We start from the raw sequence: 15,402 nt of genomic DNA on the forward strand, positions 1-15,402 counted from the left end.
GGTGATGATGATAGAACGGCTAGATGATGATAAGTAAGTATTCTCCCCTAGAGCTTCCTGAGAGAGTATAGCCCTAATCACACCTTGATATGAGACTTCTGGCCTCCAGAAACATGAGAGAATAAATTCCTGTTAAGGCACCAGGAATTTGTTATAGCAGCCCTCGAAAATTAACCCACTATTTCATCAGAATGTAACTCACACAGATCTTTCTGAAACACCCCACTTTGATCATAACTCTTGTCTGCCTAGTATCTTTGCATGGTTTCCCACAACCTCTAAGATAAAGTGCAAACCAGTGGAGCATGGCACACAGAGGGCTTCCTATGGGGACCACTTCTGAGCTCTCCAGGGCCTCTTGTCATCCATTTTGGCCATCCATGCCCTATGCCTTAGCCATCTTTCCTGGCCCCACTACCCAGCCCTGTATCTGGTAACTCCTACTCTTCTCTGAAATGAGGAATTCAAATGAAACTCTTCATTTGATGAACAAAATGATTGGCATGGTCATTCACCTTAATTCCTTATTAATCTCTAATGAACAAAGATTCCTACTATACTTTCTCTCAAGAAATTAATCATCAAAAATAATCTATAAAATATAATCTGCAATTTTATAAATATAGTGAAATAATTATTAGCCTTTTTGGCAATGGATTTTTTTTTTTTAATGAGACTAACCCCCATCTTTTCTGAAAAGATCAATAACGATGAAAGATTTGCCACATGAGTCAGCTGCTCCTGGCAACCTTCCCTCACCCATCTCTGCCCTGAGGTTTGGTTAGGAGTTTCTTCTAGAACTAAATACCGTTATGTTCTGGGCAGCTTCTAGCTTAACACTTACCATATTAATATTATCTGATTCCTTGTCAATCTTTATCAGACTGTAAAACCTTTGACCATGTCTCATTCATCTTTGTGACCCAGTGACTCTAACTGTGCTTGAACCATGTGTGTGTTCATAGCACTGGTTGGATAATTGAATTAACTAAATGGGCAAGGAGTAGGAAGGAGCTCTCCTTTTGGGACCCAGAATTTCAACATATGGCTGAATCTCAACAGTGGCTTATGGCATGGTTTCTTACCCCTGGCATGATTAATTGATAGATAGCCTCTCAAATTTATTTGTCTGAATATTAGACTCATAGCATGCTTTTATAACTGCTGGCATGACTTATTGGTAAGGAAACCATTGACAATAGCAATTAAATGATTACAATGGGTTCACAAGACCTGTCTATGGATAAAAGCCACAAAGAAATGCAAAAACCTCTATGTAGGACATCCATGTTTTTTCAAATGCACAGATAAAAAATAAAAATGCTATAATGTTCTCAAAGTAACTTAAACATCAAAGAAAAAAGAAATGTCTTACACCTTTATGGATAATTTATTGAGTTATTAATAACCTGTGACGAGTGAAAGCAGGTTGAATATCAGAAGATTCTCTCTCTCTAAAATTCAGTTTCCTCCGGGCCAGGCGTGGCTCAGCAGTTGAGCATTGACCTAGGGGTTTGATTCCCAGTCAGGGCACATGCCTGGGTCGTGGGCTCAATCAATGACTCTCTCATCATTGATGTTTCTATCTCTCTCTCTCCCTCTCCTTTCCTCTCTTTGAAATCAATAAAGATATATTTTAAAAAATTAATCTAAAAAATAAATAAATAAAATTCAGTTTCCTTGATATTATTGTCTAATTATATATATATTATATATATATATATATATATATATATGGTCTAACATTTCATACATAGTGCACTAAAATTAGAAATTCAATGTAAGTGGCTACCAACTTTTGGAAATCTCCAACTGTGGACACATGGTCTTTAAAAACATAAAAAGAGCCCAGCTGGGCATGGCTCAGCGGTTGAACGTCGACCTAGGATCCAGGTGATTGGGGTTTGATTCCCTGTCAGGGCACAAGTATGGGTTGTGGGCTCGATCCCCAGTCGGGGGTGTGTAGGAGGCAGCCGATCAATGACTCTCTCATCATTAATGTTTCTATCTCTCCCTCTCCTTTCCTCTCTCTGAAATCAATAAAGATATATTTTTTAAACATAAATAAAAATATATAAAAAGAAAAAGAAATATGCATGTATATGTGTGTGTGTGTGATATAGATATATATCAAGAAATATGGCAAACAGTCCAGCAATTCACAGTAGTTACACTTGAAATACATACTAGTCAAAAATTAAAATCTTTCATTTTTATTATTTTCATTTTTATTATTTTTATTTTTGAGGGACTGATATGCTCTGGACATTAAACCGAACTTCAAACCAGCCTAACTTAGAGCTTTTATTTTATTTTATTTTATTATATTTTATTTTATTTTATTATTTTATTTTATTTTTTGTTTATTTGTTTAATTTTAATTTTTAATTTTTTTTAATTTTATTTTTGTTTAAAATATTACAGATATCCCTTTTTCTCCCCAATGACCCACTCCACCCCATACCACCCCCCTCTCCAGTCCCTTTCCCCACCATTGTCCATGTCCTTGGGTTGTGCATATATGCATATAATTTCTTTGGTTGCTCTCTCCCCCTCCACTCACCCACCCTCCTCCAACCCTCTGACATTCGTCAGTCTGATCTATGCTTCCATGTCATTGAATCTATTCTGTTCATCAGTTTATTAAGTTCATGTGATGTTTGTCTTTCTCTGCCTGGCTTATTTTGCTTAGCATAATATTCTCCAGGTCCATCCATACTGTCACAAAGGGCATTTATTTTAAAAGTAGAAAGATTCTGGAGCAGGCAAATAGTTAAAACTAAAGACCAGCTCAAAAGGGATCGTTGTTGCTAGACCTATGGGAGAGGCCAGGAGCCCTGCACTGGGCAGTGCATCAGGTCAGCTACCACAGCAGGTCCAAGGCATCCTTAGCTCAATTCCTACAAATACACCTCACTATTCAGAAATGTGCTCTCACACTTTGTTGTTCATGTACCTTTTAATTGTTTTTTTAAACAAAAGGCACACATAAATAAATCATAAATTGTCATGAATAACAACGGAGCAGCCCTTCTTTCCCCTGCTTTCACCGCTGCCTCCCTGTCTCAGGTCCACTCAAACCAGATGCCCACTCTGACTGCTCCTCACTCCCCAGACTGCTCCCTTTCAGTCCCATGGCCTCCACTGGTGTTGAGTCACAGACACTCCATTCCCTGTCTGCCCTTTCTCTACTCCTTGCATGAAACCCCCCGGGCCTTACAGCACAATGTGTACCCTCAGCCTGCCATCAAGGCCCAGCTTTCTTTCCTCTGCTTTCTTCTCTTAGACTCAAATTCTAGCACATAAAATCACTTGCTCTTCCAAGAACAGGACAATAGTTCCCTTCTCCACAGTTGTATTCAACTGTTTGCTTCACCTGCATTATCTTCAACTTTCTGGTTGTCCAGATCCTTCCACCAAATCTAAACCTCTTCATGTTTTCTCAAGATGTGATGTTTGCTGCTAGAACCATGTAGCAGGCAAGAAAAGATGAACAAGATTAGTAAAACTCAAACCAGAAGCCTTTTGGGGGAATTCAGTTGGTCAGAGTTTGCAACTGTATTCCAGAGATTCTGGGTTCTTTGTTGGTGAGAAAGAAAACTGGAAGTTTGTGGAAGCCCAGGAGTCAATGGGTGACCCAGGGCAAGTTTCCTGGATGACTGCTAAGGGGCCTAGACCTTCAAATGGATGGTTAGGAGCTTGGTCATGGTGGGTTAGGAGTGAAAACAGAAGCCAAGACTGTCTCTGTCTCCCCACTCTTCATAGCACCTCTATCAAGACATAATAAGGAAGGCAGCAGGGAGGCATCACTCCTGTCAGTGCACACACACACTCACATGCAATGTGGGAAATAATCAACTATGGTCTCCTTCTTATATATGGTTTATGATTTACAATCTTCCCAAAGATAAAATGTATTTGTTATCCCAAAACTAATTACTAATCTGATAGACTCTGCATTCTTTTCTCCAATAGCTTGGCGGTAGAGGGAAAGTTCTGGAAACCTGATGTTTTTAAATTTTTTATTTTTAACCGAGAACATTTTTTCACAGACAAGACATAGCAGGAAGCTTTGAAATTGTTCTCCACATGTCTGTGCCACTGTGTTCTTGGTCAACTCACCTGTCTTTGCCTGGGAAGGTCACAGGGGAATGCCTAATCTGTTAATGAGCTTAACAGTCATGGTTACCAATACAGACCTTGAAGTCTAACAAATGTAGGTGATTTTTCCACCTACTGCTCCTGTGACATTAGGCAAATTCCTTAACTTCTCTAAAACTCATTTTATTCATCTATAAAACAACAATAAACATCTCTCAAAGGCTTATTGAATTAGCTTAGGCGATGCTTGTAAAGTTAGCTAGAACAGTGCACATAACAAGTGTTCCATAAATTATGGCTGCTATTATTATTATATTATTTATTATAGTATTATGGGATCATTGTTTGTAGGGACCACTGACTCAGTATAAAGTGCATCTTCAGGATCTCCAAGGGATATCTTATTGTTTCCTTTACTCCTTACAAGATCACCTGGCTTACTTCCTGTAGTGGCATGAATGGCACCCCCCACCTCCACCCCCATCCCCTGCCCCCACCCCCGCTCAAAAGATATGTCCACATCCTAATTCATGATAACTGTGAATGTTACATTATTTGAAAACAGGGTGCACATGTAAAATTAAGTCAAAGATCTTGTGATAAGAAGATCATCCTGGATTATCCAGGTGACCCCTAAATCCAATGAAAAGTGTCCTTACAAGAGACACATAGAGGAGAGACAAAAAGAGGAGGAGGCAATGTGATCATAGAGACAGACTGGATTGATGCTGCAACTAGCTAAAGAATGCCTGGAGCCACCAGAAGCTAGAAGAGTAAGGGAACTAATTCTCCCGAGTCTTTGGAGGGAGCCTACACCTATAACAGCTTGAGTTTGGAATTCTGGTCTCCAGAACTTTGAGAGAATAAACTTTCATGGTAATTTGTAACAGCAGCCCTTGGAAACTAATAAGTTTTAAAATAAGTTTTAAAATATTATCTTGCATTTATTTTTTAAATTACTTTTATTTATTTTTAACTAGTTTTATTGTTGACACTATTACAGATGTCCCCATTTTCCCTGCCTTTGCCTGTCCCTACCCAGCCCATGTCCCCCCTTCCCTTTGGTCATCACCGCACTGTTGTCTGTGTCCATGGGCTATTCATATATGTTCTTTGGCTAATCCTTTCACTTTCTTCCATCCAGTCCCTCCTCCTGCCTCCCCTCTGACAGCTGTCAGTCTGTTCCATGCACCCAGTTTCTGTTTCTATTTTATTTGTCATTTTATTTTGTCCATTAGATTCCACATATAAGTGAGATCATATTTTTTTTTCTCTTTCTCTAACTGGCTTATTTCACTTAGCATAAAAAAACTCATGGCCCATCTATGCTGTCGCAAAAGGTAAGAGTTCCTTTTCTTATGGTCGCATAGTATACCATTGTGTAAATGTAACACAGCTTTTTTCCCCACACATCTACTGATGGGCACTTGGACTGTTTCCAGATCTTGGCTATTGTAAATTGTGCTGCTATGAACATAGAGGTGCATATATTCTTTTAAATTTGTGTTTTGGGATTCTAAGGATATATTCCCAGAATTGAGATTGCTGGGTCAAAAGGCAGTTCCATTTTTAATTTTTTGAAGAAAACCCATACTATTTACAACAGTGCCTGAACCAGTCTGCATTCTCACCACTAGGGTTCTCATTTCTCCACATCCTCTCCAATATCTGTTGTTTGATTGATTGATGATAGCCATTCTGGCAGGTGTGAGGTGATATCTCATTGTAATTTTAATTTGCATCTCTCTTATGACTAGTGATGTTGAGCACTTTTTCTTATCGATTGGACATCTGTATGTCCTCTTTGGAGAAGCGTCTATTCAAGTCCTTACTGTCAATCTCTCCATTTATGTCCATCAAGATTTGCTTTACATGTTTAGGTGCTTCTATGCTGAATGCACAAATGTATGACAAAGTTATATCCTCTTGTTGAATTGCTTTTTTTATCATTACATGGTGTCTTTCTTTGTCTCTTAAAACAGCCTTTGTTTTAAAGTTTATTTTGTCAGATATAAATATTGCTACCCCAGCTTTTTCCTCCATTTCTATTTGAATAAAATATCTTTTTCCATCCCTTTACTTTTAATCTGTGTGTATCTTTCATTCTGAAGTGTATCTTTTGTAGACACCATACACATGGGTCTTGCTTTTATATTCATTCAGCCACCTTATGTCCTTTGATTGAAGCATTTAAGCCATTGACCTGTAAAGTGATTATTAATAGGTATGTATTTATTGTAATTTTATTCTTTTAACTCTGTTCCTCCTCCTCCTCCCCCTCCTCCTCCCCCTCCTCCTCCTCCTCCTCCTCCTCCTCCTCCTCCTCCTCCTCCTCCTCCTCCTCCTTCTTCTTCTTCTTCTTCTTCTTCTTCTTCTTCTTCTTCTTCTTCTTCTTCTTCTTCTTCTTCTTCTTCTCCCCCTTCTCCTCCTCCTCTTCTTCTTCCTCCTCCTTCTCCTCTTTTTTAAAGCAAGCCATTTAACATTTCTTATAATATTGGCTTGGTTGTAATAAATTCCTTTAGCATTTATTTTTTGTATGGAAAGCTCCTTATTTATCTTTAAATTTTAAAGGATAGCCTTGCTGGATAAAGTAATCTTGGTTCTAGGTCCTTGCTTTTCATCACTTTGCATATTTATGCTAATCCCTCCTGGTCTAAAATGTTTCTGCTGATAAATCAGCTGACAGTCTTATTGGAGCTCCCTTGTAGGTAACTAAATGCTTTTCTCTTGTTGCTTTTAAGATTATCTCTTTGTCTTTAGCCTTTATCATTTTAATTATGATGTGTCTTGGTGTGGGCCCCTTTGGGTTCATTTTGTTTGGGATCCCCTGTGCTTCCTGGAATTGTGTGTCTTTTTCCTTCACTAGATTTGGGATTTTGCAGGTCATTATTTATTCAAATAGGCTCTCTATCCCTTGGTTCCCCTTTCTCCTTCTGGTACTCCTATGATGTGGATGTTGTTATGCTACATGATGTACCAAAGGTACCTTAAACTGTCCTCATTGTTTTTAATTCTTTTTTCTGTTTGTTTCTGTGATTGGGTGTTTTTTTTACCTTCCAACTCACTAATTCAATCCTCAGTTTCATGCAACCTACTTTTTATTTCTTCCAGTGTATTCTTGATGTCAGATATGGTATTCTTCATTTCTAACTGGTTCTTTTTCATGGTTTTTACATCACTTTTCATGTTGTTGTAGTTCTCACTAAGTTTCTTGAGCATCTTTATAATCACTTTTGAACTTTATAGATGATAAATTGCTTGCCTCCATTTCATTGAGTTCTTTTTCTGAAGAGTTCTCCAGTTCTTTCATTTGTGGTCTGTTTCTTTGTCTCCTCATTTTGGCTGCTATGACTCCCAGTCTTCATGGGATGGTCTTATGTATTAGGTGTCCTATGAGACCCAGTGGTGCAGTCTCCTTGATCTCTTGATCTGGGTGCTCTAAAAAATGTCCTTCATGTGGGTTATGTGGGGCATCTTGTTGTTACTGAGTCTTCATTGCTGCTGGCCTGTTAATGCATGGGAACAACCCTCAGGCTGGCTGACTATGAGGTTCAACCCCAACCATGAGATGCAAGCTGCAGTGCAGGCACTGACCAAAAAAAAAAAAAAAGAAGAAGAAGTAGAAGAAAGAAAGAAAAGGAAAAGAGCAGAGTTCATCTTAGCAGAGTTTATTGCCTTCTGCTGTGGTCTCCCTTTTGATATGCTGTTTGTGAAGTTTATTAGATCCTGCTCTGATGTGGGCTGAAGCTGGCCGTTTGGCGTGTTGATTCTGGGCCTCTAGGGAGGCACTCTGGTGCATGCCAATGTCAGACACTGTCATCATTACCTGGTCCTCAACAGCCTGTTTGAAGCTACAAACAGGTAAGGAACACACACAACAGATAAAATAAGAAAACATATAGGATAAAACTATTTGCTGCATGAAAGATCCCCTTGGTCTCTTCAGTTGAAGTTAAAACAATTTGAACAGATATAACTTAACACAGGATTACCCGCTTAATGTACAGGTACACCTGAGAGATCTGAACATTGACTCATATGAAGGTGGATAAGCAGGAACAAACAGGAGGCGAGAAGGCTGAAGGGCTGAGACAAGCCACACAGTCCCACAGCCAGGACCTCACAGCAAGGGTAAGCCAGGACAGGGGAGGAACCCAGTTGTGGCTGATGCTCCTTTCAGCTAGGAGGAGCAGAAGGATTCAGAGGGCATCCCTGCAAGAGTGTGTAGTACAAGCTGTGGTTGAGCCCAGAGACCTGGGCAAGGACACAGCACTGAGTTCTTCCACAGTTGTTGTGCTGTTGGAATTTCAGACAGAGAAACAAAGCCATGGAGCCCTGCCACCCCATAGTCTTCCAGAACCCTTTGTGTTGGGGTGTGGAACACATTATCTACAAACCTAATAACTGGTACTACAGAATCACTACTTTCCCTGAGCAAGGGGTGTGCTCTGTGACTGATCCCAAGTGGTAGCACAGTAGGGATGCTGCCAAGGTCCTAGGTCACCATTACTAGGAAGGCAAACAAATAAGGTTGCAGAGTTCCTCCAGGCCCACCCCACCACAATGCATTATGGTTACACTGACTTCATACAGAGATGCTGCACAGGTCAGCATTGGGATTTCTCAGAGCTAAAAAATTTGTGATTTGGTGCCACATACTGGAAAAAAAATTTTAAGTATTTTTATATTAACCTGTTAGAGAAGAACCACTCACATAGATTCCTAGACAGAGAAGGAATCCATTAAATGCCATGAATAGCCAAGGTATCAATGCAACTCAGAAAGAAAATTTTAAAACCTCCAACAAGCAAACTTAAACACATAGAAATATGTAACAGAAAAGAGAGAATTCAAGATTGTAGTTCTGAAAATACTCAACAAGATGTGAGAAAATACAGATAGGCAATTTAAAGCAATCATTAAATAAATTGACAACAATAAAAGAGTACTTTATCAAAAAAATTAAAACTTTAAAAAAGAACCAAAAAGAAATTCTTAAGATCACAATAAAAGAGATCAAAACTGAGCTAGAGAGCATGAGAAATAGAGTAAACCAGATAGAGAAAATAATTAATGATACTAAAGATAGATATCTAGAAATGATGCATAGAAAAGCAGAGAGAGATTTGATAATAAATAAATAGTAAATAAGTAAATAAATAAATAAATAAGAAAGAACTCTATGAGAACTATCTGACTCCATCAAAGTGAAATATAAGAATAATAAGAATACCAAAAGAAGAAGAAATGGAGAAAAGAATAGCATATTCAAACAAATAATTATGAGAACTTCCCAAACCTATGAAAAGAACTAGATCCTTGAATCCAAGAAGCAAACAGAAAACCAAATTACTTCAATCCAAAGAGACCTTCTCCAAGGCACATTGTATTCAAAATGTCAAAATTAATGACAAACGAAGAATTTTCAAAGCAGCTAGGAAAAAGAAGAAAATAACCTATAAAGGAAAACCTATATTAAAGAACTTATTAGCAGAAATTCTACAAACCAGAGGAGAGTTGAATCAAATATTGAAACTACTGAAAGAAATTACCAGCCAAGAATAATATATCCAGGAAAGTTATCCTTTATTTATTTTTTTAATCTTCATTTGAGGGTGTGTTTTTATTGGTTTCAAAGAGAAAAGAAGGGAGAAAGAGAGAGAAACATTGCTGTGAGACCAAACCCACAACCTAGGTATGTGCCCAAACCAGGAATTGAACCCACAACCTTATTGTGTATGGGATAATGTTCCAACCAACTGAGTCATCCATCCAGAGCCACAGAGTTATCCTTTAAATATGAAGGAGAAATAAAGACTTTTCCAGACTTACAGTAACTGAGGGAATTTATCAGCAGAATACTCCCATTGCAGAAAATACTCAGGGGCGTTATTCTACCTGAAATAAAGAAAAAAAGGTCATAAAACTATGAATAAGATTACAATAAAATGTACAGCATAAACAGGGATAATTTGTCACACACAAAAAGAATAAAATAAAAGGAGAGGGGTAAAGGTCTGAATTTGCTAAGGAAGATGGAGCTCAAATGCATTCAAAAGATAAAGGACTACTGTATGTATGAAACTTTCTTTTTCATAAACCTAATGGTAACCACACACAAAAACAAAATAAAACTGAGACACATAGCTTAAAAAAGAGATAGTAGAGAAAAGATATATAGAATACCACCAAACAAAAACAACAGATGGAAACACAAAAGAAAAGAACCAATGGAAGTACAGAGGTACCGAAAAGCAAAATATAAAATGGCTATAAGAAATTCTCATACATCAATAGTTACCCTAAGTGTAAATGGACTGAATTCACCAATTCAGAGGCACAGAGTAGCAGACTGGATCACAAAACAAACCCAACCATGTACTAATATCAGGAGACACATGTAAGCTGAAAAGACAGACTCAATGTAGCAGGATGGAAAATGACTCTTTAAAAAAATATTAGTATCCAGAGAAAAGCAGGTGCAGCCATACAAAATAAATCTCTAGATTACAAGGGTAACAAGAGACAAAACTGGACATTTTATAATGATAAAAAATATATTACATCAAGAAAAATAACACTTCTCAGTATATATACACTCAATCAGGAAGCACCAAAATATATAAAGCAAATATTAATGGCTAAAATGGAGAAACTGAAAAAACACAATTATAGTTGGGGACATAAATACTCCATTGTCAGCTCTAGACAGTTCATCCAAAACAGAAAATCAAAATTAAGAAATATCAGCATTAAATGACATAGTAGACCAAATAGACATAATTGACATTTACAAAGCCTTTCATCCTAGAACATCAGATTATATATTCTTCTGCAGTGCACATGGAACATTCTCAGGGATAGACCATATGTTGTGTCACAGACCTAGCACCAGCAAATTCAAGAAGATTGAAATTATACCAATATATTCTCTAACCACGATGACTTGAAAATAGAAACCAACTGCAAAAAGGAAGTAAAGAAGCTCACAAGTACATAGAGATTAAACGGCATACTACCAAAAAGTGACTAGGTCACAGAAGAAATAAAAGATATCAAAAGATCAAAAGATGAGATCAATAGAGGCAAATGAGAATGCCAATAAAACATATCAAAACTTCTGGAATACAGGAAAGTAGTAATAAGAGAAAAGTTTATATAATTACAGGCCTAGGAGAGATTAAAGATGGCTGCGGACTAAGCAGAAGCTACATTACACTCTCCCGGGACCAAAATGAAATTACAGCTAACATAGAAAAAGCACCTTGAATAATCAACTGCAACTGAAGGCCAGCTGTAGAGCACCCTTATAACCAAGGAGGAAAAGTGGAGACCAAATAGAGACTGGTAAGAAGTGCAGAGGCATGAGAGGGCTGGCTGGGCTCCTACAGGCAGCAGCTGAAGGGCCAGAGGGATAGCTCAGCTGTGGGGTTCCCACTAATTACAGGCCTATCTCAAGAAATGAGAGAAATTCAAGTAAAAAACCTAACATCACATCTTGAAGAACTAGGAAAAGAAGACCAAAAGCAACCCAAAGTCAGCAGAAGAAAGGACATAATAAAAATTAGAGCAGAATCTATGAAATAGAGAACAAAAAATTAAACAAAAAAAATTAATTAAAAAAGGTAGTTCTTTGAAAAGATTAATAAAATTCACAAACCCTTGGCTAGACTCACTAAGGTAAAATGAGAAACGACTCATATAAAAAAAAATCAAAAATGAAAGAGGAGAAGTTACCACAGACATCACATATATACAAAGGATCATACAGAATACTATGAAAGATTATGTGCCACCAAATTCAATACTAGAAGAGATGGATAAGTTTCTAGAAATATATACAACCTTCCTAGACTGAATCTTAAAGAACTCAAAAATCTAAATAGACTGATCAACAGTGAGGAAATTGAAATAACCATCAAAAACCTAAAAAAATAATAGTCTAAGAACTGATGACCACTAGTGAATTCTTTTTGTTTAAAAAAATTATATTTATTGATGAAAGTATTAGAGATGTCCCCTTTTCCTCTCCACTGATCCCCTCCACACCTCATCCACCCCACCCCCAAACCTTCCCCATATCAATGCCTGTGTCAATGGGTTATACTTATAAACATATAAGTTCTTTGATTAATCTCTCTCCACACAATTCCCCACCCTCACCCTCCCTTTGAGATCCTTCAGTCTGTTCCACAGTTTTATGTCTCTGGATCTATTTTGTTCATCAGTTTCTTTTGTTTATTACATTCCACATATGAGTGAAATCCTGTAGCACTTGTCTTTCTATGACTGGCTTATTTTGCTAAGCATAAAACTCTCCAGTTTCCTCCAAGCTGTCCCAAAGTATAAGTGATCCTTTTTTTTTTTTTTACAGTTGCATAATACTCTGTTTGTGTAAATGTACCACGTCTTTTTTATCCACTCATCTACTGATGTGCACTTCAGAAGAATGTATATATTGCAACTTTGGGGTGGAATGTTCTGTAAATGTCAATTAAATCCATCTGATCTAGTGTGTCATTTAGGGTCACTGTTTCCTTGTTAATATTTTTGTCTGGAAGACCTATCCAGTGAAGTCAGTGGAGTGTTAAAGTCCTCTAGTATGACCGTAATGCTGTCAATCTCTCCCTTAAAGTCCTCTGGAAGTCTTTTTATAGATTTAGGTGCTCCTATACTGGGTTCATATATGTTTGTTAGGGTTATATCCTCTTGGTGGGTATACCCCTTTAGGATTATGTAGTGATCTTTCTTGTCTCTTGTTATGGTCTTCATTTTGAAGTCAATTTTGCCTGAAATGAGTATTGCTACCATCACTTTTTTTTTTCATTTCCATTTGAATGGAAAAATTTTTCCCATCCCTTCACTTTCATTCTGTATGAGTCTTTTGTTTTGAGGTGGCTCTCTTGTAGACAGAATAAATTTGGGTAATGATTTCTTATACATTCAGCCACCCTGTTTTTTTATTGGAGCATTTACTCCATTTAAATTTAAGATTATTATTGATAGATAGTTATCTATTACCATTTTAATTCTTTATGCTTATGTTTCTCTCTCGCTATTTTTATTTCTAATTACAGTATTTCTTTTAACATTTCCTGTAATGATGGTTTTGTAGTGATAAACTCCTTTAGCCTTTTTTTTTTTTTTTTTTTTTTTGAGGGGGAGCTCTTTATTCACCATCTATCTTAAATGATAGTCTTGCTGGATAGAGTAATCTTGGTTTCAGATCCTTGTTTTGCATTACCTTGAATACTTCATGCCATTTCCTTCTAGCTTATAGTGTTTCTGATGAGAAGTCAGTTCACAGCCTATGGGAGCTCCTCTGTAGGTAACAGATTGCTTTTCTCTAGCTGCCTTTAATATTCTCTTTTCCTTGAATTCTTGGCATTTTAATTATGATGTGTCTGGCTGTAGGCCTCTTTAGATTCTTCTTGCTTGGGACACTTTGTGCCTCTTGAAATTGTGTGACTTTTTCCTTGAGCAGATTAGGGAAGTTTGCTGCCCCTTTCTTATTCTCTTCCCCTTCTGGGACTCCTATAATGCAAATTTTGTTACATTTCATGTTGTAGCACAGATCCCTTAACCTATCCTCCTGTTTTTTATTTTTTTGGGGTGGTCTCTGATTGAGTGATTTTTTTCTGCCCTTTCTTCTAATTCATTGAACCAATTCTCAGCTTGCTCTAGTCTGCTATTTATTCCTTCCAATGTATTCTTTATTCTGCTATGTAATTCTTAATTTCCTTCATATTTTCCATATCTTTTTCATGCTGTAGAGAATCCTTACAATCAGTATTCTGAACTGTATATCTGATAGATTGCTTATCTCCATTTCATTTATCTCTTTTTCTGGAGGCTTCATTTTTTCTTTCATTTGGGGCTTGTTTTTTGGTCTCCCCAATTTGGGTGCCTATTTGAGTTTGTTTCTCTGAATTAGGTAGGTCTTCTAGGACTCAGTATTTTTGGAAGGTCTCTGGTGGAGGCCAATGTCAGACACAATTTCTGACTGGCCCCAAATACTCTGGAGCCATCAACAACTCTCAGGTTGAGGTCTCTATTGTTGGTGCTGGGTGTGGTTGAACAGGACCAAGATGCACACCAGTGTGCTTTTCCAAGGCCTGGATCCTGAAGCAGATCAGGCAAAGACTCAAAGCACTCTGAGGTCCTTCTCTGGCTGCAGGCTGACTAATCTGATTCTCCTAATGAGTCTCATTGTGTAGAAGCTCCACAGCTGATTGGTATCAGTCTCTTAATGAGCCTCAGTCTGTAGAAACTCCACAGGGTAAGGCAAGAGGTTTTCCAGAAGGGTGTAGCAATTGCTCCCTCCTCATGCAAAAGGTGCTTGCCAAGTAAATTTCTGCCTCTGCAGTGTGGGGGAATGACTTGGCACAGGAATCCAGAGGGGTGCCCTCTGAGCTCTATCTCCAGAGCCCACAACCCTAGATTCTCACAAACCTCCAGACCACTCTGCCCTCCCTCTGCTGGAGCCCAAGATGAGTGGCTGCACATGAAACTGTGCATTGGCTCTTTAAGAGGATGGCTGCATTTCTAGCCACCTCTCCCTAGTAGACAGAAACCCAGCTGCTTTTTACAACCAGATGTTATGTTGGTATTTTTCTCAATTCTGGTTCTCCTGGCTGGGAATCCCAGCCAGTGTTCAGGCCCCAGAGTCCTCAGTGGGACCCCCCCACAGCTGAGATATCTCTCTGGACCTTCAGCTGCTGCCTATAGAAGCCCAGCCAGGCCTCTCTTGCCTCCTCACTTCTTACTGGTCTCTATATGGTCTCTGATTTTCCTCCTTGGTTATGAGGGTGTTCTCTGGTTCCTCTTCAGTTGCAGTTAATTATTCAGTATGGTTTTTCTATATTTTAGTTGTAATTCCATTTTGGTCCCAAGAGAGTGTCAGTGTACCTTCCACTCAGGTTGCTGCCATCTTTAACTTCCTTCACTACTGAATTCTACCAAACATTCAAAGAAGATTTGAAACCTATCATTCTCAAACTCTTCAAAAAATTGAAGAAGAGGCAGTACTTCCTAACACAATTTATAAGAACAAAATAACCCTGATACCAAAACCTGGCAAGGATAACACAAATAAACTACATATGAACATCTCAGCTGAATCCAGATTCAAAAATCCTAAACAAAATTTTAGCAAATTAAGTATAACAATACATTAAAAAAATAATACATCACAATCAATTGGGGTTCATTTCAGGGGCACAAGGATGATTCAGCATACACAAGTCAATAAATATAATACACCACATTAACAAAAAAAGCATTTAAATTATATGATCCTAT

General features: G+C 37.9%; 1 protein-coding gene across 6 annotated transcripts in view; it reads right to left on the minus strand.

The window, feature by feature from the left end:
* The window catches only part of HECW1 (HECT, C2 and WW domain containing E3 ubiquitin protein ligase 1), a 584,554-nt gene that overhangs the window by 498,440 nt on the left and 70,712 nt on the right, over positions 1–15,402 (minus strand). For all 6 annotated transcript variants that reach the window (XM_081147958.1, XM_081147956.1, XM_081147957.1 and 3 more), the window contains one exon: positions 9,934–9,999. The gene's annotated coding sequence lies outside the window, so the exon portion shown is untranslated. The remainder of the gene's footprint in view (positions 1–9,933; positions 10,000–15,402) is intronic.

Source organism: Miniopterus schreibersii (genome assembly GCF_964146895.1).
Source record: "Miniopterus schreibersii genome assembly, chromosome: 9".
Taxonomy (NCBI): domain Eukaryota; kingdom Metazoa; phylum Chordata; class Mammalia; order Chiroptera; family Miniopteridae; genus Miniopterus; species Miniopterus schreibersii.